Source organism: Camelus ferus, chromosome 14 (assembly GCF_009834535.1).
Source record: "Camelus ferus isolate YT-003-E chromosome 14, BCGSAC_Cfer_1.0, whole genome shotgun sequence".
Taxonomy (NCBI): domain Eukaryota; kingdom Metazoa; phylum Chordata; class Mammalia; order Artiodactyla; family Camelidae; genus Camelus; species Camelus ferus.
This window is the reverse complement of record NC_045709.1, coordinates 2,803,080-2,828,519: the sequence shown is the minus strand read 5'-3', so window position 1 is coordinate 2,828,519 and position 25,440 is coordinate 2,803,080. Positions and strand designations below refer to the sequence as shown.

Below are 25,440 nucleotides of genomic sequence, written 5' to 3'. Positions count from 1 at the left end.
AGTGGGTTGAAATTGTCATTCTCATCTTTCTGCCACCAAGGGGGAGCTCTCCTGTGTAATGCTGGAGAGGAAGCTAAATTAAATACCAGCACCTGGGACATGATAAGAGTATCTCTCATTTCGTTGCTTGTCCTAAACAGAGAGACCCCTTGACTTCTCACTCAGTAAGGGAGTAGATTCCATAGTTACTAGAGAAAAGACCCCAGGAATAATACTTGAGAATCTTATGAATATAAATAATATTCAATATAGAATTCAGACAATAGGGGGAGGGTCTTTATCAAAAAAAAAAAGAGATTTTATTCACATCTCTGATCTTTGTACAACTTGAAATAAAAACTCCAAATTACCTTTTCATCAACTAAATGACTTAATGGCTTTGGAGAAGAGTCTAGCCAAAAGAGGGCTCGCTCCTGCCTCTTGGTGTTTCTTATACCATTTTGTGTATGTGTCTTGTGGGTGAGACGAATGGCAAAAATCTCTTGCGTTTTATGCATTTTTGTGTGGCTCGTAGTCTGTCCATCAACTCCCCACGTGCTGGATGGTTGCAGAGGAGGGAGAGCAGTGGTTTTGGCTGACATTCACTCATCTGGGAGGGACAGAGAGCCTCGTTGGAGCAGAGGCCATCTTCAGAGTTGCCAAGGCTGAGAGTGAAGCTCCCTGTTGGTAGAAGCTTGGCATCTGCTTTCACACCTTGGGCTGGACTTTGGAGACCTGAGGTGCAACAGTGGTGGCAGAAGGTATGTTTGGGAAGTTTATTCATATTTATGGCTGAGCAGGATGTATGTCATTCCCATTGGAAGGATTTCCATTATTGTACACATAATTAATTCTCTATTGTTTATCCTGAGATTGTGATTTTTGCTTTGGAGACTCTAAAAGCAAGGGAAAGATCAATCTATGTAATCTACAAGTGGGGGAAATTGATCTGATACCTTATATCAGAATCAATCCATGTAGCAGGAAGGAGGCAGTAACGGTAGAAAGGTTATAGCATTGTTTAGAGATCCTTCGAATGACTGTGGGTGGAGATAGATAGGATTCTAGCAAAGCCTTAACAGGCATGCAGGAGGGGACTTAATAGCTTATGAAGAGTGACCCTCAAGCCCCATAAATGGCTAGTGGACTGGGTCATCAGCACAGAAGTAGGTATTAGATTCAGAAAGCTATTAGATAAAAGCTCATCAACAACTTTGAGTGCCCATGGTCGGTCAGGCCCCTGGGTAAGGTGAGGGAAGTGATGCTGCGCAGTGAAATAAGCTGTGGGTCCAGCGCTCCTGGAAACCCAGCCTCGCTCTAGCATTTACTAGCACCCCCACCTTGAGTAGGATATACCATTTTGTTTAGCACCTATTTTTATTTTCACCTGTAAAATTAAGATCAATTGTTGTTTGGAGGATTTAGCATGTATTTAGGAGTATTTCGGGTGCCTAGTACCTAGAATGCTTCAGTAAACATTAGCTTTTCCCCCCTTCCCCTACTTAGGGGCTGTGGGAGTTGTTAAGAGAAGTCAGAGGTGTTTGTGAACTTAAAGCGTTCATGTTCCATTGGGGAAGAGAGACACGCACACAGCTGACGATCATGTGGGGCTAAATGAAGTAAGTGTGTTAATAAGAGAGAGATCAAAGGACCCAGGAGACACAGGTATGATTGATTCTGCTGGGAAGTGGCATGGGAAGGCTTTTGGAGGCAGGTGACGTTAACAAAGGTCCCGAAGGATTCGAAACTGTTGCTTCTGATCTTGCTGATGAGAAATATCCAGGAATTTTTTGAGTCAGAGCCATCTACTCAAAAAAGACTAGTAGAGTGTGGAGGAACCAATCTTATTAAGAAAACACACACACACACACACAAAAAAAAAACAGATGTGTGGAGACTCAGGAAGCAACGGAAGGAAACTGTGTCAGAGGAACTCTCGGGGGTAGGGCAAAGTCTAATTACCCAAATTGAAATCTGGCCTTTGTAGCAGACCTAAGACTTCTCTTGAACCCATAAAGACCTGCTGGAGTAGCAGAGGCATGCCTGAAATAATTAGCTCTGTATTTCAGCTCTTGTTTGGGAATTCTGGGTTTGTATCAGCCTTTTCCCAGGAAGCATGAGAGGTATTTTGAGAGTGGCTAGAAAATTGCCTGGACAGTAACAGGGCAGGAAAATGTAAAATCAATAAATAATCAGGCTGAATTTTAATTGAATATATTACGAAAGCCCTGCTGACATGCAAATTTCAAAACTACTCACTAGAGAAAATCAGTGCTTTCCCCCTTAGGGATACTCGGGTTTCTGGAGATGCGCGGAGACTGGCTTCTGTGTTCCTTCCTTAGCAGATGCCACCTTCTGGGCTTCCTTGTGTGCACAGGAGGCCCACGTTAAACCACTTTCCTATCCTTCTCTTGTCTGTATAAGGGAGTAAGTGTTTACTTTGGAAAAAAAGTTAGTTAAATAAAACTCATGTAGAAACAAAGAACTGCGAGAGGAGGAGGGTTCCTTTGATGTTGTGCCGGTCCCTCGGCACGGAAGTGTAGCTCCTCTTCAGAAGGGGCTTTGGGCTCAGTAAGCTCGTCACTGTCACTCTGCCTCATGAAATCTCAAGGCCAACAGGGTTGTCCCATTTGTATCCGAGATATGGGCCTGTTTTCATTTTGCTTGTATTTTCTGTACGTATTTTCTTTGTAGTCCTGTGTAGCCCCTGGCCAAGTTATTTCTTGAATTTTGGAGTGAGTTTCAGGAGCACAGAAGTACTAGGAGAGAGGCTTTGATCCAAACTGGCGGTCAGGAAGCAACCTCCCTTTTCCGGATCCCCCCTCCCCAGGGACCGCCATGGGCATGGTAGAAGGACTCAAAGTGAGGAAGCCCTGGAACTTTCCTGGACTTTTTTCCTTCCAGGTGGCTCGTTTTGTATTTGGTTCATAGCAGTGTGTTTGCTTAAGGAAGGCTCTTGTCACCTTAACCTCTGCTCAGACACTGTTGCTCAGTTGAAGAAAAAGGCTGCATCTGAACAAATTTGTTTCTACATGGATTTAATTAGGCACCTACCAGGTGCTCAATTCTGTGCTCGAGGCAGCCATGGATAGGGAAGATTGATGAGATTCAGCCTTTGACTTTAGAGGGTGCCAGCACGCTATAGCATGCTGGTAAATAAACTTTAGTGGATCCGAATCTCCTGCAGAGATTGTCAAACCATGCCTGGAGATTCTGATTCTGTAGGTCTCGGAAGACGCCCTGGAATCTACATTTTAAGAGGTAAACCAGATACACCTGATTCAGGCAGTCCATGTCCGAGGCTCTGAGAGACACCGGCAGGATGGACCTGACTTCATTAGTCAGAGAGACCTGCTGTTTAAAACCTGCCTGCTACATGTTAGACAAGTGACTTAGAGCAAGATACATACATTTCTCAACCTTTATTTCTTCATCTGTAAAATTACAACAGTGGTGTCTCTCTCATGGTATTGCTATAGGGATTAATGGAGCCCCAAATTTGAACAGCTCCTAGAACATTCTAGAAAGACTATAAACACATTTTCTTCTTATTCAACAATATAGTTGGGAATAACACAGGCTACTTTAGCTTTCAGTTTATTTCTTATCTGCAGAAACGATAATAAGATTTATAATCTATGCCTCACACTTGGATCTTTGTATCGTCTAAATTGTGTTGTTAGTTGTCCGTCTCTTGGCTTGTGTGTGTTTCTAACCTAAGGCTCTGGTGATGTGTAATTGGCAAATGAAACCCAAGATCTCTGATATGTACTTCAGGCTACCAGAAACTATAATTGCATGCAATCTAGACAGGACCTGGATATTGGGTTGAAGGGTTTTACACCAAAGATGGGAGAGAAAAGCTACCCTTGAATTTCAGAGAAGGTTCTCTGGAATGGTCAAGGAGGAACCTTGGGGGAAAGTGCATATAGGGGAGAACTAAAGACAAAAACTCCACTTCGAGGGATAACTGGGGCCAAGGGCATTTTGAAGAGAGATAGTAATCAGCTTAGAGGTTAGCAGGTTAGCTCCCGAGGTCTGGTTCTAGATCTGGATCTAGTCTGTAATCTTGCTGATACTAGAGAGAAGTCTTCTCTGGCTACCAGAAAGAGCTATTAACAGTGGTCTCTGGGACCTACAAAAAAAGTGTCACGTCCCAGGGGAGAGTTTATCACTTGAGGTCAGAAGAGCTAGGACCAGAGGGAGGTGGAGAGCGAGCTGGTTGTGGTGACAAGGCTATGGCAGAACTTCTGGAACTTTGAGGATCATGCTAATGACTCTGATCATCTCGGGACTAGGCTTAGGTGAAGGGCTGGTAATGCTGTTGATCCAGAGATATAGGATGGGGGATCCTGACCCTGGGAAGGATTGAGGGGACTGTGGGTAATTCTTTTAGATCAAGAATAATACCCAGAGTCGGAGAGTATAGCTTAGTGGTAGAGGGCATGCTTAGCATGCACTAGGTCCTGGGTTCAAACCCCAGTACCTCCATTAAAATAAATAAATAAACCTAATTACCTCCCCTGGAAAAAAGGGGAAAAAAAGAATAATGCCTGAAGCCAAGAGACCCAGCCAAGTCAAATGACTTCTGAGTTATCACACTAGCCATTCATTCTAACTCTGTACACCCTTCAACCACAGCCTTCACAGGGTGTGAGGGGTGAGGACTCTGTTTATGTGAACGTGCTCGCTCCATCAGGATGGGGCTGTCCGTTAATCCAGAGTAGTAGCTATTTGGCAGCTTCTCCAGTAAGTGTTCACAGAGAACCACAGAACGTTAGAAAGGGAAGGGCCCTGAGGAATTATCTGGCCCAGTCTCCTTATTTTCCTGACAAGGAAGGTGACTCAGAGAAATCACATGACCTTCTCAAGGTCACACGGCTGCTCGGAAACAGAGCCACACCTGGAACCAGGCCTCCTGTGCCACTCATGTTACAAGGTCAGGCTTCCTCGTGATGCTTTATTCTTGCCTGAATTTCCATTTATCTCCCTGGTAGCCTGGACTGATGAACCTACTCAGGCTGGGTGTGCCATCACTCGGCACTTAAAATGCAACAGGCTGCCTTTGCTCTTGCCCTTTGCATGCGAACCATGAAGTACAAGATGAAGCTGCCACTCACTGCCCACCCCGATGACAATTTCATTAACTGTGTGGTTGGGCTCTGGCAATCCACTCATCTCATAATTGTGCTCTGCTCATTCTGGTGAAAAGTGCCTGAGGATTTCCGAGCAGTTCCTAATGAGGAAATCATTGTTAACGTTTCAACCAAATCAGGGTTAGGTAGTCATGAATACTCAAAAGCACCAGGGTCCGAGATGTCAGAGTGAAAACAAACGTAGCAGCCGTGGCCAGTGGCCTCCTGCATTTAGACACTCACCTTTTGGGGGGATTCCTTGGGCAGCAGCCTGGTTAGTGCAGTCTTTGAAGCTGCTGGCTGTAAAAGATAAGAATCTGTTTGCTCAGCAAACTGCTGTCATGAAATGTGGGAGGGAGCCGGTATTTTTGACCGCACAACCAGTAGGGAGCGTGGCCCCCTGAAGCATACGAAGGTTGGAGAGATTTCTCTGCCCTTCTTTGCCCTCACCTGCCCCACAGTTACTGTCTCTGGTCTGCCATGAGCTTGGAGTATAAAGGCACCTAAAATTCTGCAAAAATGTTTTCATGCTGCTGTCAAGTAAGGGGAATATGTTTTGGCATCATGGCCTGTAGATGAGGGTATAAATTCAGGATTTTTCTGTTTAGATGGAAATCAAGGGCAGTGCAGATCTTTGTACCAACAATTCTGTGTTGTATGCCTCTTAAGCCTTAGCCACTGGAGCAGATACAGCTATTTTTCTCCTGATTTAGTTTTCTTAGGCTCCCTGAAAGAGGGAGCTCCAGATAACATCTCGTTTTGAATAGATCAAACAGCCCTGATATGGATGGTGTAAAGCCGTCCTGTGCCTCCACGGTGTCCACCCCTGCAGTAGTGTTAATTGATCTGCCAATAGTCACTCAGATCTCCTTCGTGGGGAAATGCGGGAAATGCGGGCTCTCACTGAAGATGAACTCTTTACTTCTTTCTGGGGTCTATTTTCTAGCTGTCAATTTTGAAGAAAAGAATAGTAATACCTTGCATTGATATGCTTTTTCCAACATATTCAAAGTGCATTTGTACTTAATCAGGCTCTAAGTAGCATTAACCAACAAGGTTGATTTCTTGCTGACACTGCATGGGTTGGCTGGAATATCTGGTCTCTGTCATCCTTACTGGGGGCCACTCTCCAGAATGTGGCTCACCCTCGAGGAAGAAGGAAGGAGGAAGTGGTGAAATGATGCCTGGCTCTCGGCACTTCCACTCAGAAGTGGAAATGCATTCCTTCCATTAGCATTTTATTAGCCAAAGAAAACCACATGGGCACGTATAAACCGAAAGGGTAGGAAGAGGCAATCCTACCACGTGCCCAGGACGAGAATAGGCACATTTGTTAAGGGGCAGTGACTACCAAGGCTTTTTTAAATTATCTAATTTTATTCCTGAATATTCACAGTAACTCCGTTCTGGTCACAGCCAAAAGAAAATTAATTAATGTGTTCTACATCTTCTAACATAATATTCCCAAGCTTTTAGACTTCATAGACAGACAATTCTTTTAATTGGGGAGGGAGTTGCTTTACATAGGGTTGCCTGTCTCTTATATTGTGAGCTATTGATCATCACCATTGTTTTATGAAAGAAAATTCTGGAATTGTAATACAGTGAGAATTCATAAAATTCTCCATAGTCACCAAAGGTTAGTTCTGCAGATTCATCTACCTTGATGAAAAACTCTCAATATTACCCTTATTTTTTTCTATACCTTCCTGATAACTTGTGTGATCTAGTCTTTGAGAAAAATCTTCTCTGAGGTATTACAGTGCCATATTACAGCATGAATCACATGCACACAAGGAGCTGAAATATTAAATGGGCCAATGAGGTCTAAGGACCGAGGCAAGGTTTTACTAGTTATGCATGTGGAAAGTAGATTGTCAGGTTGAGGGATAAAAATGAATCACTTTGGAGAAGGACTGACTGAACAGGCCAAGATAGATGCTAAAAGGAAAGAGAGGGGGAGTGGGCAAAGGGTTTTGAGCCAAGGTTAAAAGCCTTGACCTTGGGACTTCTCAAAGCCATGTTCAGAGAAGACAACGGAAGTTAGAGGGGAGCATGGTATAGGCCTTGAATTGGAGGTCCTGGGACAGCCAGATGCTTGTCCGAGTCATGAACCTTTAGAGGCTGGTGGCCCCTTGGAGCTTCCACTTCTGTGCCTGTTGACTCTAGACAGTGGTGTCTGCGTGGGGGAGCAGAGGAGTGGAGATGCTGGGATCATAGTGGCCTTCTTGGATCCTGAATATTGCACCCAGAAGACTCTATTCTGTTGATCAGTGCAGGAGGCTGCAGAAAGAGCTCTGTGAGAGGGATGCTTTACTTTGAGGTAAAGCGGGATTCAGCTATTAATTCATCGTGAAAGTGAAGGAAAGACAGGAGCTGAAGATTAATCTGTGGGTTCCATTTTCAAATCAGAGTTGCTGACACTTGCACACATCAGGAGCATAATGATAAGGAAGCCAAGAGAGTCTGATTCATCTGGACAGAGGAAAAAGGAATCTATCAGAGGACAGAGTGTTATCCAATTTTGTAGTCCTTTCCCCTCTCTTAAGAAAAACACTAAGCATTAAGGAACTACCACAAAAGCCTCCCCTTTGCACTTGAAGAGCTCAGTATTTTGCAGAGAACACCATTACAATCATTAGAAGCAATGCCTTAGGCGTTAGAATATGCCCAATAAAATCTAGCTCAGTGGTGGAGCAGTAATTCCGGGAAACGTGGGTTGAGTTAGATAAGTGATCCCTTTGAGAAAATAATCCAAATCACTCCCAGACATGTTAAAGTTTTCTATGAATGGCTATCTCACAGAAATGTAAGTTTATAACCACTGAGATAGAACATGTGGAGAAAACATGTATGAAACATCTTTACCTTTAAAAATACAAAGATAATTATTTCTCTTCTCTTAGTGTGTATTTTTCAGCCCTTCTGGTAAGCTACCAAGTTGGTCCAGAGTCTCTGATACAAAGGGTTTCTGAATTCTTGCTCAAGGGACTTGCACATCCAGGTGAAGTGGAAATTTGCAAATGCTCCTGGAATGGGTGAGTGGGAGCCCTGGGCTTTGGTCTGGCTCTGTTCACTGTGGGCCTTTGGGGGCAGTCACTTAACTTCTGTGGGTCTCCACTTTCTCAAGTATAAAATCAGAGGGTTAGGCTGGATAACCTGTAGGATCTGTTCTGGTTCAGTGATTTCATTAGTTTGTAATTCTCAAAATAGAAATATAAAACAGCTCCTGGGGAAATTGTGAATTTCCATACTGTTCAAGTAAACAACAATGGTTAGACTTTGTACCCATCCCAAATCCTTTCAGAACAGCTTGTGTCTTTTCTTTTCTGTTTGATTACACAGGATCTTTTGGTGTAAATAAAAATTCCTTTTTAAAATTAAGCCTTCCCCTGCTGTCTGATTCATTCACTGATGTTACAGCCCACAGCTTGAGAGATGACATTTCCTTTCATTCTGGTAAAATTGTGATGTCACGAAATTTGAATTGATGCATCCAACTGAATTAAGCAGAAGGAGCATGATAATTACAAACGAGAGTGCTTCCATCCACACACATATGTGTCTAGGTAATCAGCTGTGATGAGAAAGGAAATATAGGCAAGGCACTTGGCAAAAGTTTGCCAGACTGTGGCTTCAGGCAATTGCATTTTTAGATACAGCATCTTGTTTTAGAGATTATAGTGAATGCTTGAATAAAGCCCCAGAAAGAAGTGATTCAGCATTACCTGTGCACTGCGAAGCACCTGAGCTGTCATATCACTTAGCCTTTGGCCCTTGATTTCCAAATTTATTAATTTCAGAGGTGCTCATGTTTCTTAAAATTGGAATTTCTTCTAGTGTAAACAAAAGCAGTTATCTTTACTTCGAAAATCATGATACTGATAGACAGCTTACCTATAGTATCTTTGTGATTCTGACCAGAGAATTAAGAATATTCTGGTTCATGGATGGTGGATTTGTGTCTCATAAAGATTGTCATTGAGAAATGCATCCTCTTATAGCACCAAGCTGGAAAATATTTACAGTAGTTCAGCTTCATGTGAAAGAGTCAAAGGTAATGTAGGATTTTTTTGTCTTTAGTCTTTGATATGAGCTCTTGGTGACAATGCTGAAATCCAAGGCCATTAAAACAGGAACAGTCTGACACATTGGTGCAGATCTCCAATTTCACCGTAAGAAAGAGGATTGCCCCTTCAGCTGATTGATGTGGCAATCTTTAGAGAACTTTAGAGCAGGACAATCAAACCAAAGTTAGGATGGAAGAGTTAAGTTACATAGCATTTTGCCACTTAAAAGATGCATTTGTAGCCCTGCCACTGTGGGGAGAGAGATGGTTTTATTATTAACGTGCCAAATCAGGCTTACCCACTTCTCAATCTTAAGAGTTACAAGTACACAGCTACTGTTGTAGCCCAGAAATCAATTTTTCCTCTTGATTTCACTATTTCTGAAGCTAGGACAACTTTTCCCCCTATTTTTGAGGCGTGAAACATTGAGTAGATCTTCAGTATCTTCTCTTTTCTTCTTTACTCTTCACCTCTAATCACGTGGCAGTTCCTAGAAATTTGCTCTTTTAAAATTGTATTTCTATCTGTTCTTTCTATCCCTTTGGACAGCTGCCAAGATTAGGCTGGGATGACTTTACACATAGATTATTACCCTGGCCCATCCAGTCATCTTCCTGCTCCCAGAATTTCCCTCATTCAATCCATTTTGTACATCATGGACAGATTAATTTTATTACAGCATCACTTTATGTCAGTCTTCTGCTTTAAAGTCTTCAGTGGCTTCTAATTTTCTACAGACTGAAATTTCAAACTATGGAACCTGGCATTGGAAGATCTCTAAAGCTTTCATTTCTAGTCTCAGTCTGTCACTATTCACTATATCAACCCCAGGCTCCAGCCAATCCAGTGACTAGAAAGTAGAATACATAGATGCTTCCCAAACATATACTGGTTGTTTCTCATCCCCTGGGCTTTAAAAAAAATTGTTTTTGAAATTCTTTTGATCTGTAAAACCATAAAGAAAAGAAAAGAAAAGGAGAAATGTTGAAAAAAGGTAATGAGGTGTCTTGGATGTGATCCTAAAACAGGAAAGGACTTTAGATAAAAATTTAAAAAATCTGAAACAATGATGTGTCAATACTAGACAGCTGTATTATATATTATACTCATGTAGGAAAACAATGGTGAAGCAGTGTGGGGTGGGAGATTTATATGAGAACTCTCTGTACTGTCTTCACAACTTTTCTATTAATTGAAAACTATTCTAAAATAAAAAGATTATTTAAAAAATATAAGAATAGATCAGAGGAACCAAAGCGTGAAAGGCAGAAATAGTCAGGTTCAGTTAGAAGTGAGGTGGTGGGGCCCCTTGGGGAGTGGTGGGGATGTTAGCTGTCCTGACTGTGGTGGTGGTTTCATGGGTGTATACATTGATCACAATTCATCCAATTGTACATCTGGAATATGTGTGGTATATGGTACAGGAACCATATCACAATAGAGGTGTTAAAAAAAAAAGAAATGAGGTGGTGTGGGCAGGGAGAGAGGGAGGTAGAATACATCGTCTGCCTACTGCACGTCAGAAAACTAAATACAAGGGTTTCTTTCACATTATTTAGTCCAATCATTGATTTGTAATATGATTAGAGGAGAAGAGTCTGAGTTCAGCCTTCTCTCTGAGAGCTGGAGGTAGTTGTGAGGTGCGATGCCAAGGTGCCTTGGTGGTTGGCCTTTGTGCTGCCATCTTGAAGGGATGCTCAGATCTTAAAGAAAGGACTTCTGAGTGTGTGTCTGTTTTTGAGGGTAGGAAGCTTACTGACAGATTCTGAGGCTTCCTTGCGGTTTCCTAGGCATCCGGTGACCAGTCCATGTTCCCCTCATCTTGACTAAACTTTAGGCAGGTTTCTTCCTAACTCTAGGCCCATGACCTCCCTTTTCTTATTGCATTTATTTTATAGGAAACTTGCCATTGTAAATTTCTTTGCCCTCTGAAATGTGAGTCTCCTACAGTCCAGGAATGTCTTTCTCAAGGACCTGGAAGCCATCCCTTGGGAATGTCATCATCAGGAAAGAGAGGGCCCTGTCCCCAGTCTCTATGGGAGGTAGGAATCCAGTTTCCGTCAGGGATAGTTAGCAACCTCCTCACTAAGCCCCCCAGTACTTTTCCACTAGCTCGCCCTGGTGTTTAAAAATCCTCCCACCTTTTGTTTCAGGGGAGTTGAGTTCAGTCTCACTCTCTTATTTCAGTAGTTTTGACTCCAATAGTAATGGTCTCAAGTCAAATCTTCTTGGGGTTTTTAGCACAGGTGCAGGGAAATGTTTCTTTTATGCCAAGGGAGGTCCTGTGTGAGGCCAAGAGAGTGAGGCACAGCCAGGTCTCGGAGTGGAGGTGAGTCGAGATGATGGTTCTAGAGGTTGAGATTACTTTCAGAGGACTGGATGGAAACTTTGGAAAACATTTAAGATGTTTAGAGACTGTAGAATTTTGCTGTCTTGTTGGGGGAATACACAAGCGTTTAATTTTTAAAATATACCTTTTCTCCAGTGCCTTTGCGATCAGCATGCCTGTGTTCCTCTGCTAAACTGTTTGCAGAGATTCTACTAGGATTTCAAGTGGATGTTCACGTGATTCTCATCTGAGACACAGGCCAGTCAGGTGTAATCTGACTTTCAATCCACAGATATCTCTGACACTTCCTTTCTGAACTTTCTGACTTAGGGACAGCACACCCCTAACTGTAATATGTTTGGGAGATTTGTCCTTCCCTTTTGAAACTGCTGATGTCAGAGGTTGGCAAAGTAAGACACGTGGGCCATCACAGCCCCTGCCTGTTTTGTCAGTGAAGTTTTACTGACTCGCTGCTATGTTTACGCATTTTTGTACCGTCTGTAGCTATTTTCACATGTCTCTGGCAGAGTTTAGTAGTTGCGATAAGGTGGTATGGCCCTCAAAGCTTAAAACATTGATTATATATGATCCTTTACAGAAAAACGCCGCCAGCCCTTGGTTTATACCCCCAGTAGGTCAAACTGCATTAATACAGTGTCCTCTTTCTAAGGGAAAATTTTTATTTACTTACTTATCAATCAACACAATTTAAGAAATAGAAGAAAGTGGCATAGCATGATTGTTAATAGAATGGGTGGTGGAACCAGGTACTCAGCTTGGCTTTGAAAGGTATCTTTGCCATCTGCTAGCTGGATGACAACTCAGCTTGCTAGTAGCCTCTCTGTGCCTCAGTTTCCTCGTCTATAAAACAGAGCTAAGTCCTAAAGGGGATTAAATGAGTTTATGAATGTAAATACTCACAGCATTATAGTTGACATCATATGTGTATTAGCCATGGTTATTATTAATAACAGTTTGTCATCATTGTAGTTAGTAGGGGGATTTATAACTATAGTTAGTAGAGGGGAAAGAACCAACTTGGTAATTATTGCCTAAGCAAGCCCGTGACCTACAACAGTGAATGCTCAGGATATCCTGTTCGGGGATGTTTGCTCTTGTCCATTTTATTTTCAATACTGTCCTGTCCCTTCCTGACATCTTACTATTTTGTGCTCCATTTTAGCAGAGACTTTCTCAGTTTGCTGAGAATCAATATTACATACTGTGTTTATGGAAAAAAAATCGTAACAAAGGAATAAATTACTAATGGTGGAATTTCATGCATGAAAATGGCCATGGAGAAGACAGAAATGGTCCCACTTTTCCCTCCCAAATTACAGTACCTTCCTAAAGTTTACATTTCCTTTCAAGTTCATTTGGTAGCATCCCTAACTATCACCTCTTTTTGGCCTACCTGCTAACTCTCCAAATTTGTAGTAAAGGAGCCCTGAATTCAAGATGAACTTCTATTTCCTCAGCTCTAAAAGATGGTACAGCAGCTCCCTCTACTTGCTTCATTGGAGCATTCTCAACATTAACTATGAATGAAATCCAAAGTCTTTCCCACACCTAACAGGTCTTGTGTGACATGCCTCTGGCTACCTCTAATCCTGTCTTCCCCTCTCCCTCCTGCCTGATTCTCATCATGAGGCCTCTGGGGTGCAATTCCAACAGGCAATCGTGTTTCAGCCTCAGGGCTTTTGCACTTGCTGTTCCTTCTGCCCAAAAGGCTTTTCCCCCAAAAGGTCTCTCCCTAGTTGTCAGTCCCCCCCCAAAGACTTCCTTGACCATCCTATATAAATTGTCATCACTTACCACTTTGTAACCTCCTACCCTGCTTTGTTTTCCATCACAGTGCTTGTCATTAGTGGTCTTTTATGTTTACTTATTATTGTCTGCCTTCCCTCCAGAATTCAAGCACCGTGAGGATATGATCTGTGTTTCCTTCACTGCTGTGTTCCCAGCGCTGAGAACTGTGACTGGTGCACGGCAGGCATTCACTATAAACTTGTTGAATAAATGAAAAGACAGGAGGGTTTGCATATTGACTTGCTTTGAGAATCATAAAGCTGGAAGGCAATTTAAGGTATGACGCTGAATAAATTTTGCTTTTTCTGTTTCTTGCCCTTGCTGCAGTTTTGTTTCCCAACTGGCCTCCATCTTGCTGGACCTCCTTTGCTGGCCCCTGGCTTCCTTTCACCAACTTTCTCTCACCAGCTTTCCATCTAAGTTCCAGTCTCCCCTGAAATCTCATTGTTTCTCTCTTGCTTCTTAATCTTTGATCCCCCTGGGGACTGTAGCTCTACCACAGTGTACATCGATGTATCCAAGAGCAGAGCCGTTCTGGAGGTATGAGACAGTGACACAGTGAAATCATAGATAAAGGATCTGAAAAGTCCTGACATCTTGTGAACTGTTATTAACTTATAAACTATCAAATAAGCTTCAAATTCATAAATTCTCTATTGGCTTTGGAGAGCCAGTCTGTAATGGCTAGAAAACATAGTACCTAATTTGCAATAGGGTACCCCCTTTGCATCAGTCATTTCTGACAAGTATGTCAGGACAAGGTTGGGAAAGAATCCCTGGTGGGAAGAGATCCAAGTTGTTCCTGTGTTCCTTGATTCCTGATTCTCCTCCCCATCTCTCCGCCCTCTTTGGTTGTTGCAGGATTTAGAGCACGGGGATTTCACCAGCCAGAACCTGGCCTCAGGGACCACGCTGATCCTCTAACTTGAATTCTTTAGATTTTAAATTAAGACATCCAAAAGGGTGTCTTAATTGGGAACTCAGGAACCCTTAACGGGAACTCAGGAAAAGAAAGAATCTGACAACAACAACAATGAAACAACAAAAAGAAAGAGATGAATTAAGACAGAGAGAGCAGGTGGATAGACCAGTTGAGGTCTTTTTTTGGGGGGGATCTCATAGGTATTTTATTGAGGTTGGTAACTTGTTTCCCAGGACTATGATTTCTAAGCATTTGGAAAAGAAGTACCACTGTCTAACTTCCTGGGTGGAGCTTCTGAGGAAGAAGGAATTTACATATAGTAGAGAGAGGTTGCTCTGTAGACTATGTGTGGTTGATTTTGAGTATAACAAGGATCATCTCTCAAATTGTCTCCAATCTTGGCTCCTCAGAAATGGTTGCCAGGCTCATAAGGAGAGAGGCAGTAATCAGAAATGAGTCAGTTTATAGCAGCTGGAAGGATCGAGGATACAGTTTATCTCTGCCCACTGCTTTGTAGTAGGTGGCAGTGTGGCTCCAGGGCATGGGGCGATGGAATGGGTGTGGAGGAGGTAACGGGGTATCACACTTCAGTGCAGCCTTTTGGGAGAGTAATTAGGATAAGACCAGCACTGGAATTATTGGGAAATGTCAGTGCTGTAACCCGGGAGCTGTGTGGTCATGACAAGAAGGACAGAGAGCTTCAGAAACTGGTTGGGAAAGATTTACAGGAGCTGGAGCCTCCCTCCCACCCCTTGCCATTGACCCAGTGATAGGGGGAGACCTGTTGCTTCATTTTAATCATTGGGGCTCGTTTATATTTCCAGGTTGAACAAAGAAGTAGGTTTACAGACAAGCTCAGCTTTCTAGGTACATAGGTACCATCTCTGTACCTTCAGTCTGTCCTGTCCTTTGTCCATCTACCCTTTGGCTTCTGACAAAGAGGTCACCCCCAGGTACTACTTGAGGATTCGATACTGTGTGTTAAGCATTGTGCTATCTGCTTTGCTCACTTACTTAATTCTTCCCAAATTCCAGAAACTACAAATCACATGATGCCAGTTCTACCTGCTCAAGTTCAATAGATAGTAAGATGCAGACCTGGGATGTGAGCTTGGTCTGGTCTGGTTACAAAACCTAAGCATTTAACCTCTATCTTATACAGATCTTTGTTTGGAGGTAGATAAAAATAAGAGCAATTTGTACAGGGTTTGGTCCATGGCAGGTTCTCAAAAATATGAAGGGGGGAGTATTTTTTATTATGTAAATAAAACTGGCCCATGCATTCAGAGCCTTCCACGTAGATGTTCACCAGCCTTCTAGAGAGCAGCCACAAATATGGAAGCTGGAAAAGTGTTTCAGATCTAACAGATATTGGTATGGCCTGAATTCATTTCCTAGAGTCAAAAGTCGATATTCTCCCATGTTAATTGGTCTGGAAACCAGAATTGTGGGTAAAGTTGTTAGTGTGGGGAAGAAATCCAAATTCAGTCAAGTTAAAAAACATCTCTATACAAGCAAGCCGTGAGCCACCTGGGAGTTCTCCAGGCACCCAGCATCATGTTGCTCCCATGCCTCCCTCTTTGCTCTCCCATCCATCGATCCTTCAGGATCCCTGTCTTCTTTCTCCTCCCAGCCTTCCTTCCTGCCATCCATCTCCTATCCTCTTTGACCACAAGTCCAAGACCAGATGGGGAAGGTGATCATGCTGTCTCCTACTCAAGTCCTTGGGGAAGAAGAGCTTTTGCCATCAGCAGTCTCTCCTTCAATTACAGTGGTCGAAGTTTTTATAGGACTTGCTTGATTTTCAGGATCTGAATCCATTCAGCTCTTCTTCCCAAGTAAGATAAATTGTGCAGATTGCAAGGCACCTCACTTTACCTCAACCTCTGAGGGATGCTCAAAAGTCAATTAGAGCCACCAAAGGCAATTACTTCTTAAACAGCCCAGCTTCCTTGAGTTCCCTGTGTCTGTTGGGGCAGGGCGGGGGGAGGAGAGTGGGCAGGCAGGGAGGACTGGCTGCTTTCCCAGCTCCTGCCCTTCCTCAGTCTCCTGTTCACCCAGAGGATTGCTTTGAATAAGCAAGAAGGGATGATTACATTCTTTCCCCTCAGGCAGTGCTCGTAATTCCCCAGCCCCTCCAATTTTAGATTCCCTGGGTGTGCTCAGAGCAATTATAAGTAAAGAAAACACCCAGTGCTCCTGCACTAATAAATTACAGAGTGCTCACCTAATTAATAAGGTAACAGTGCCCTGCCGAATTATAATCATAAGGTAGGAACCATTTAAACAATTCATCCTCAAAGAATAGCAAGAAGGACTGAACTCAGTGAGTGCCATGGGAAGGCATACCTCCGGACCGAAGGCAGGCGTGCGGGGTCCTGACGGGTGATGGAGTGCATGTACGAATGTTTCCAGCAGTGGCCTGGGAATTAATGACTGAGCCTTTCCAAGGACCACAGTGTTTTGGATGATCTCAGGCAAATCATTTAGGCATGCTGAGTCAGGAGGACTCTTATCTCACCGTTTCTGAAATAGTCCCATTAAATGCTGATAATTTTCCTTTTGATGGTGCTGGGGAAAGACTTCCAAATGGCATACTCATTGAGCAGAACAGTGACCAATAATTATAGGGAAATGAAGCTATCTTCTTAAAATATGTTCCTTAACAAGTCTTGGTTAGGAACCAAGATTGCATAAGGTAGCCCTAGACAAAAGCTGTTTTGTTGTGAAGCCCTCCCACTGACGCGTTGTAGGTAATGGCAAGGCTTGAGTTTTCTGTTTCCTTAAAACATCCAGGGGCTGTCCTTCAGTCCAGGAAAAAAGGCTGTGAGGATTGTTGTTTGATTCTAACATTTCTGTATTGAGACTCAGTAATGATGTTAATAAACTGTAAAATGTGCTCCAGAGGCTGCTGGCCGCGGAAGATACGCATCCAAACTTGTGTGCAGTGAGAAGGCTGATTCCATTTCAGATCTCTGCAAATGAGCGAAAAGCAAGGTATCACAGTTTGTAAGGAGAGTGCAGTCATGGAATGATTGTCTTAAGGGGGAGAGGCAATGAATACGTTATATTTCTGATTCCTTATAGGTTCCATCTCTTCTTTTTCTAATGTCTCCCGCTGACCTACATCTGCTTTCTAATCCTCAGTCTCGTCTCTGTGGTTCCGCTTGTATGCTACACTTTGTAGTTGGTGTTGGGTCTTAAGGAACTCTCAGAACAACGCTGTCATCACAAGGAACCCCCTGGGACATACTCTGCTGATACCTAGAATAATCTCACATGAATGATCTATCATGTTAGGTCATGACCCATGCTGGGGATAGCACATGAGGGAGTTGATATCTACTAGAACCGAGCTGGGACTCCCAGAATCTTTGACCAGCTACATATTTGGACCTGTTTCAAGGGAACAGACTCTGGTGACTACTTCATGAAGATTGTAGTCTCCTGGTGAGTCGGGCTGGATCACTCAGAGCTATAAGGACTTCCTTCATTTGGCATTGGTAGGGCCAAAGTGTAAGCAGGAAACAGTGTATCTCTAGAGCAGACCTCAGAATGTAAGCAAGTGCAAGCCTGTCATATCTGTAGATCTGCAGGATCCTACCCATTCCCTCTTCTGTAATTCTCAACACAGAATATCGAGTTCTGATGTTGGTTGAAAGCGGACTCCCTCAACCGTGCAGAGTGATTCATTGGTTTATATGGTTTATAAACCCAAGTGTTAATTTCAGAGCTGAGTTAAGGAGATCCAAGCCTGCCATTGTGCTGGCATAGAATGGCAGGGGTGTAATGCAGTGTAATACCCATCCACTGGGAGATGGCATGAGAGTCGCCTCCCATAACTTAATCTTTAAAGCTACTTATTGGAAGGCTTTTGTTGAAATAGACAGGGTTTCCGCAATTAAATTACCATATGTTAAAAAGGTTTCATTATGGCATGATTCTGTTATTCAAATAGGCAGCAAATAAGCAGTGTGGGCTGCCTGGCGGTAAGCCTACATTACTGAGACCAGCACTCTTTTTAATAGGTAAAAAGAATATTAACCTTTAGATAGCTCTAAAATAACACGCTCTCAAGAATATGCAAATAGAAAGTTGTGTTGCACAACTCCCCATACGTGAGAGAGAGCCGCTGAGAAGACAGCCTGCGGATTATATGGCAGGATGTTGGCTGCTGGAAACTCCACTCTGCTGAGGGAGGGAGAGAGGCAGATACTGGGTAGCTCAAAGCTGTCGGGATTAGTGAGGCTTTGATGCTTTCCTAACACCAGAATGATAGCTGGTCCAGATCTGTCATCTCTATCAGCCTCCATCAGCCAGCCTCCCTATCTCAAATAAGGCATTTATCTTCCAAAAGACTGCTGGACTACAGTGAAACTTAGTGGACCCAGACAAATGGAATGCCTTCTCAGGGGCTTGCCATAATTCTCTGTGTGCAACCCTTTTACGGTTGGCAGGAGCTGTTTTTGTGGACTTTGGGTTGCCAGTCTGAGATGGACTCAGGGATGCTTAAATAAATGCTGACCCAAATTTAAAGTATGATTTTCTGAAATCAGTAGCCTTGCTTGACCAAACGGATCTTTCTTTCTGTGTTTCTGTTTAGAGGTTTTGTCTACTACAACCCACTGGAAAAAGAAAAAAAACAAAGCACCTTCCCAACTTTTCAAATCTGGTTTTATTTTGCACTTTCCATTTGAAAAAGTAGCTGTTGGGAATAATAACTGAAATAAAATTACATCAGACAAATGGTTGTTTCCAACCAAAGTGCCTCAGGAGGTGATCAATAGCATCAGTGCTGGAAAATCAAATATGTTGACATTAATATTACTATTTTTTCCTCTTCCCACTAACGTTTTAGGTTGTCCCTCTAAAGCTTTTATTGTTCAAGGTTAGCAATCTTATTTCTGATGTGTCTTAGTAATTCAGCATTTGTGTTATATAAGCTGTTAATTATTATCTCCTGGATATGTTATATAATTTCATTAGAGTCTGTGTTTGCTTGCACATGCATATATTATTATTTCTTAGTAATAGGAGGTCAGTATATTTTAATATATTAATCTTTTTGTGTTTGCATATGTATATTTTTCTCTGCTCACTAGTAGGCTGCCACTGTATGTATATGTCTATATGTATTTGTTTTATGGTGATATTTGCTGTTAGTTAAAATGTATGTATACATTTTATCTTCAGAGCATAGTGTATTTTTATGCATTTCTTATATAAAAATTATTTATGAAACAAACAACCAAAAAGCACTAGCAAATATCCAGCTGAACTGCCTTGTCCACAGCCATTGGCAACACCAGTCTCCATCGTGAGAATTCTTGCCTAGAATGACTTGGTTGCTGTCATGGGCTTAGAACTTGTTTTAATCATGGTGATATTCTGCCTCTGCTTGGCACAACTTGTATCAGTGGTATGTTCACCTATTTGAAAAAGCTTCATAAGTTCAGATTTTTTTTTTGATCCAGCAGGGAGAGCTTTTTAATATAAATTAAACATATGTATTATATTTCAGGCACATAAAATCTGGTTATAAAATGAAACCTTCTTGTGCCTTTCCACCTCTTCCCAGGCTCCTCAGCCCCTAAGTTTACTCCCTCAGAAGTAACTGCCTCCAGCCATTTCCCCACAACTCTGGGCAGAGGTACTAACTGTTGTGGTGTTGCCCCACATATGTACGTATACAGATGATGGAAACATTATGCTGTGCACCAGAAATTGACACAACATTGTAAACTGACTATCCTTCAATAAAAAAAAAAATACTTTTTTTTTTTTGAAAAAGAGATCAGCTCTCTGAAGAAACTAAACCCACCATTGGGGAGGACCGAAGCTGACGTGCCCACTGTTCCCATTTCTATTAGTAATTCTTCTGGCAATTTCTCTTTCTTCATGCAGTTATCTGTAAAACTCTGAACGCTATGCTTTTATATCTCAATTCCTTGATTGACTGAATTCAGACAGTATCTATTGCCACCCTGTTGTGAAAGAGGAGGAATAGCGCATCCTTACAGAAGCCTGTGTCTTTCTCTCCTTTTACTCCTATTAGTTTGTTACTCATTTATTATTTTTAGATCTTCTACTGGCTACCTTAATGATTTCAAGTAATAAATTGAACCTCTATTTCTTGATATATCCAATGTCAGTCATATCTCTTGATTCCTTTTTACATAAGACAGGATTTATATTTTTCTTTCCACAACTTCTAATGGCTAGATTGTATTAATTATTTTTACATTATAGAGTTTTACCTTTCAACTTTATGAGGCTTTATTTTAGGCATAGATTTTTTTTTTTTTTTAAGCTGAGTGAGTTCTTTCAAATTAGACTTTTTCCCCCTCCAGTGTTGGGAAATTTTATTTTATTTTCTGAAAATTATTATCACTCTTCCATGTTTTCTAGTTTCTCTTTCTGGCACTTTGATGAGATGAATATTTGATATCTTGAAGGTTTGGGGAGATGGCCTCACCTTTATCTTCCATGTCTTCCACTAAATTGTTCATTCTGATGATCCAAATTTTCATTTACAGTTCTCTCAGATGTCTATTGTTAACAGTATCCTCTTCTATTTGTGGTTAGATTATCTTTTCCAATCTCTCTAAGTTTACTAGTTATATTTAAAAAGTTATCTTTTCTTTCCTAAATTATCTCTATTTCCTCTGGGATGCTTTTTCTGGCGTGTTTACCTTTATCTTTTTCTGCAATGTCTGGAGTTTCCTGACTGTTAACATTACTGTCTTCAGTACTAGGTGGATGGCCAGGGTTTCTTCTGGCATCGTGTGGGTGCGCTTCCCCAAGAAGGCTGTTCTGACAAAGCGGTGGCTGTGAATTTAGCATCTGTGAGCCAGGTATGTCAGCCTCAGTCTTTCCCAGGTGACTTACTCAGGTTCTTCTGAGAGCTGATCTCCTGCTACCCTTGGGGGGCCAACACCACTACTGCTAGCATCTCTGTACAGAGCGATTTGGGGACAAGTGTGCTGGGCAGACTTGTGTGGCTGAAAAACTGGTCTCTGTGCCCCAGTAGCTGAGTTGAGGCTCAGAGACAGAGTTTGGGGAGAATCAGAAAAGAACAGCTTTATTGCTTTGCCAGGCAAAGGGGAGTCATGGCAGGCTAATGCCTTAGAGACTGCGAACCCCTCTTAGGGTTGGTGTCCTGAGGTTTTATAGAAAAACTGGATGGAACAGAAAGGTGACAATAATCAGAGCATTTTCCTGGGTGCTGTGTTCTTCTTAATCTTGATGAATTCACCTGGTGTCACGGAGAAACTCCAGAGTCTGTTCATTCTTCTGAGGCTCTCAGCCCATGACCACCTTCCTAGAACACAGCTTCTGGGTTAAAGGATAAGCTGTTCTGGGTAAAGAATGTATAGAGAGTGGAGAGTGTAATGGAAAGGTTGGGGGCTGTTTTGCACAAAAGCAATTGAGCAGGTGAAGCAGAGACGGAGGTTTGCCAGAGAAATGAGTAAAGCAAGTTGCAAGAATTTTAAGTCAGAATGAATCCGCAAGCAGCTTTAGTGTCAGGGAAGCCATTCTGTTAGTTTCATGCTCTTTCAAATGTACTTGTCCTTTTCATGCTTTCAGAGTCTGGGCCTCTCCAAGTTTCTGTGATGAAAAGTGGCTTCCACACCCCCTGCAGCCCTCTGCTAAGCCTTCTTCTGCTCAGATTAAACTGCCATATGATTGTTTCTATCTTTCAGAAATTCAGCAGCACCCCCCAACTAATGAAGATCAACCTCCTGTTCACAATGCACCTTTGCATCAGTTTCCCTTTTGTGCAGTAGTCACGCTATTTCATTATGATTCTTTTTGAGAACGTGGGGATAAAGGCGTGTGCTTAGTCTACCCTGGAAGTTCCCTGGGAGGTAGTCACAATTTATGACCATCTCAGGCTGCTGCTCTTGGGAACTCTGGCTTTTCTACAGTTTATTCCTGCTTCTTTCAGAGGGGAGCAGCATCAAAGCCCAGATACTTCTCAGAACACATTTAAAGTGAGCAATATACTCTTTTGTTATGGAAAACATGAACACATACGAAAATAGAGAGAACAGTCAGATGAACCCCCATTTGGTCATTACCTGGCTTCAGCAAATATCTCACAAGCAATCTCGTTTCTTCTTCACCTTTATCCACCCTAGTCCCTGCATGAAATTACTTTCAAGCAAATCTTCTAGACGTCACCTCAGAATAAAAACTAGCACTATGGGAGTAGATTTTCAAGCCAGACTTCAGAGGCTCCTTTTGCCTTTCCTGAGTCCCGTCTGCTGTTAGGTGAGCCACCTCCTGAGGCCACTGACGTCTGGGCTCCCCCCCTTGACCTAGAGAGACACAAGCAACAGCACGCGTAGCGGAGAATGGATTTTTTTTCCCTCAATTTTAATTTTTTTTAATGAAAGGCTAAGTTATTCAATTAATATTTATAAATACCAAAAGCAGTTAAGTAGAATATAATGGCTTTAAAGACCTGCAGGAAGCTGCTTCTCACACTCCGGCAGTACAACTGTCATTTCCCCCTGGGCTGCTGGCACTGCGTGCACGAGGGAGCACGGAAGAGGCTTGAGGAATCCGCAAGCCCATGTTTCTTTAAATGTGTTGGGGAATTACATGAAAAGCCAAGAGTGGCCCGGACAGAAAATATTTCTGAAGGGAACTAGCATTCTTCTTTGTCTTCAGTCTAGAAAAAATAATTCTACCTGAAAATAAAAAGAGATCCCAGTGACACACGTGGTGTCAGATGTGTCTCAGTATTTCTCTCTTTCCTTGGTTTCAGCTGTCATGTCTAGATGGATAATTCTCATATAGCTCTCTTTTCAGCTCAGATTTGCTACCCAAATTGCAGGCTTTTAATCTACTTATTGGAAACATCCCTGACAGTACCTAATACAAAATACAGGTACTCAGATAGCAATCTTGATGGACCAGTAGACATTTCCAAATAGATGTTAGATTAGAATGTTACGTTTGTTTTAACCTCAAAGCCATCTTCTTCTGGTTCCGTAGGATGCTAGTGGCACCATCATCATCCTTGGCTATGGCTCCTGACTGTCCTTCATCTGCTACATCCAACTGTCTACCAAGGCCTGTGATTACTTTCCATGTATTTTCTCCCATGTATGCTTTCCAAGTTCCACATCCACTACCTAAATTCAGCCCCACATCAGCTCCCGCCGGGACTAGAGCAGAAGCCTCCCGACTGGTCCCCTTGCTCCAGTCTTTCCTCCTCCATTCTGTCCTGAGATCAAGGGTCTCACAAATCCACTTATTGTCTCCGCCCCCCCACCCCCGCCACACTACTGACCAGGAACCCTCAGTGATGCCTCATTGCCTATCGAAGAACTCCAAACGCCTTTGGCTGCAAAACCAATGTCCCTTTGGAGTCCTCAGGCTACTTATCTCAACTTAATCACTTTGGTTATTTGCTTTTCTTCCTTACTATCTGCCGATCCCACTGGAAATAATCCCCATTGTGCTTATTTTGCCCACTGAAGTCTCCATCCGCAGTGCCTAGCACAACGTCTGAGACATAGGAGGCATGGGACGAAAACATGCTGAATGAATGAATGTCTTCACTCCACTTTGTAACGGAATAATGATACACTGAATCAATCTGAATTATTTACTGTTTCCTCACTTACAAAATGGTATTGTTTACTACCTCCTCATTTTGACTGCTCCGCTTTCTCTTTGGAATTTTCCCATCCTCCCCATCTCTGCCTTCAAGACCCACCTGTAAGTCTATATTCTGTGTACTGCCTTCCCAGATCTGCCCTCTAAGGGTCCCTGGTACTGCATTCAGGCAGTCTTGGAGCATTTATTGCGTCCTGTTTTATGTCGTAGTTGTTTATGCATGTATCTTGGCTTTCTGTTCAAGATCGTAAACTCCTAGAGATTGGGAAGCACACTTCCCATATTTGGGGAGCATAATTCCTACTTTTTTGTATCTTCCAAAATTGTGGTTACCCACTAAGGACGTTTGAATCACTCACATTTGCATTCCCTGGTAAATGAGAAGTTGAGATCTATAAATATTTCACCTTTTTCATCTCCACTTACTCTCCAAATCCCAAATATGTTCTTTAGAATGTCAATCATTGACGAGCCATTGAGTTTTCTTCTGTTTTCTGTACATTATATATTTATGATGTGGTGAAACTCATCACTGGCTTTGGGATATGCTGACCCAACACGATGTGTTTTTAGACTCAAAACTCCTATAATTGACCCTTGGGTTTCTGTTCACTCATTATTAATCTGAATAGATACACTTTTCTGAAACCCAGCTCTGGCTCTGAGAAAAACACTGTGTAGAACAGCTTCTGAATTTCATGTCCTTAATTTGAAATTGCATTTGTCTCTCTAAAGTGTAGAACATGAGACTTTGGGAGCCAGCTCAATGACCTGCTGGCACTGTAACTTCAGCCAGATTATTCTACCTCTTTCTGACTTGGCTTCCTCACCTGTGAAGTGGGAATAATAATAGCACCCAATTCACACGTTGATTGTGAGGACTGAATAACTTAATATAAACACACTAATTATGGCTGGCAGGTGGGAAGCAAGCAGACAATACAGTGCATATTTGAGGCTATTATTCAGGGAAAGCCATTGGAAAGAAGCTCATTTAGGGAGCTTGTCCGTCCGTTCCGGACAGAGACTCAGACCCTGAGTTAGATGTGAGGGACCATCATGACCTCTCTGATGGGAGCCTTTCTCTTTCAATGGCTTTGGAAGAGTGTCAGCTCTTAACTGGATCTGAGGGAACCTGTTTGATGTGGCCTCTGTTTATTTTCCTGTCTAGCTGTGTTGAATACCTCTTGCTTCCTAGAAAGTGCTGTACTTTCCCTCATTTCTAGGTTGTCACGTGAGCTATTTTCTCCATGTGCAGCACCTTTCCAACTTCACTGTCAGTTCTTCAGGAATATCTTCCATGATAACCACTTCCCCCATCTCTAAAATTAGGTGTATTTCCTAGGAATTGTGATAGCCAAAGATGACATTCAGACTATGCAATAATGAGTGTTGCAGGGCATGAACCTTATACTAGCCATGGCACTGGAGCGAGGTCTCGGGAGCTCCCGGCATCGTTCCTTTAGTTGCTGGGCTGTGAGGCACTCTTGGGCATCCAGGAGAGGGGCTGGGGAAGCAGGTTAATGTGGGGAGCAGGAGCTGTCTTCCAGGTGGTACAGAAATTGT

General features: G+C 42.5%; 1 long non-coding RNA gene across 1 annotated transcript in view; it reads left to right on the top strand.

The window, feature by feature from the left end:
* The first annotated feature begins 435 nt into the window (after positions 1 to 435).
* LOC116668516 overlaps positions 436 to 25,440 on the top strand; it is a 77,806-nt gene continuing 52,801 nt past the window's right edge. The window contains exon 1 of the long non-coding RNA XR_004325619.1: positions 436 to 740. This is a non-coding gene — a long non-coding RNA (uncharacterized LOC116668516). The remainder of the gene's footprint in view (positions 741 to 25,440) is intronic.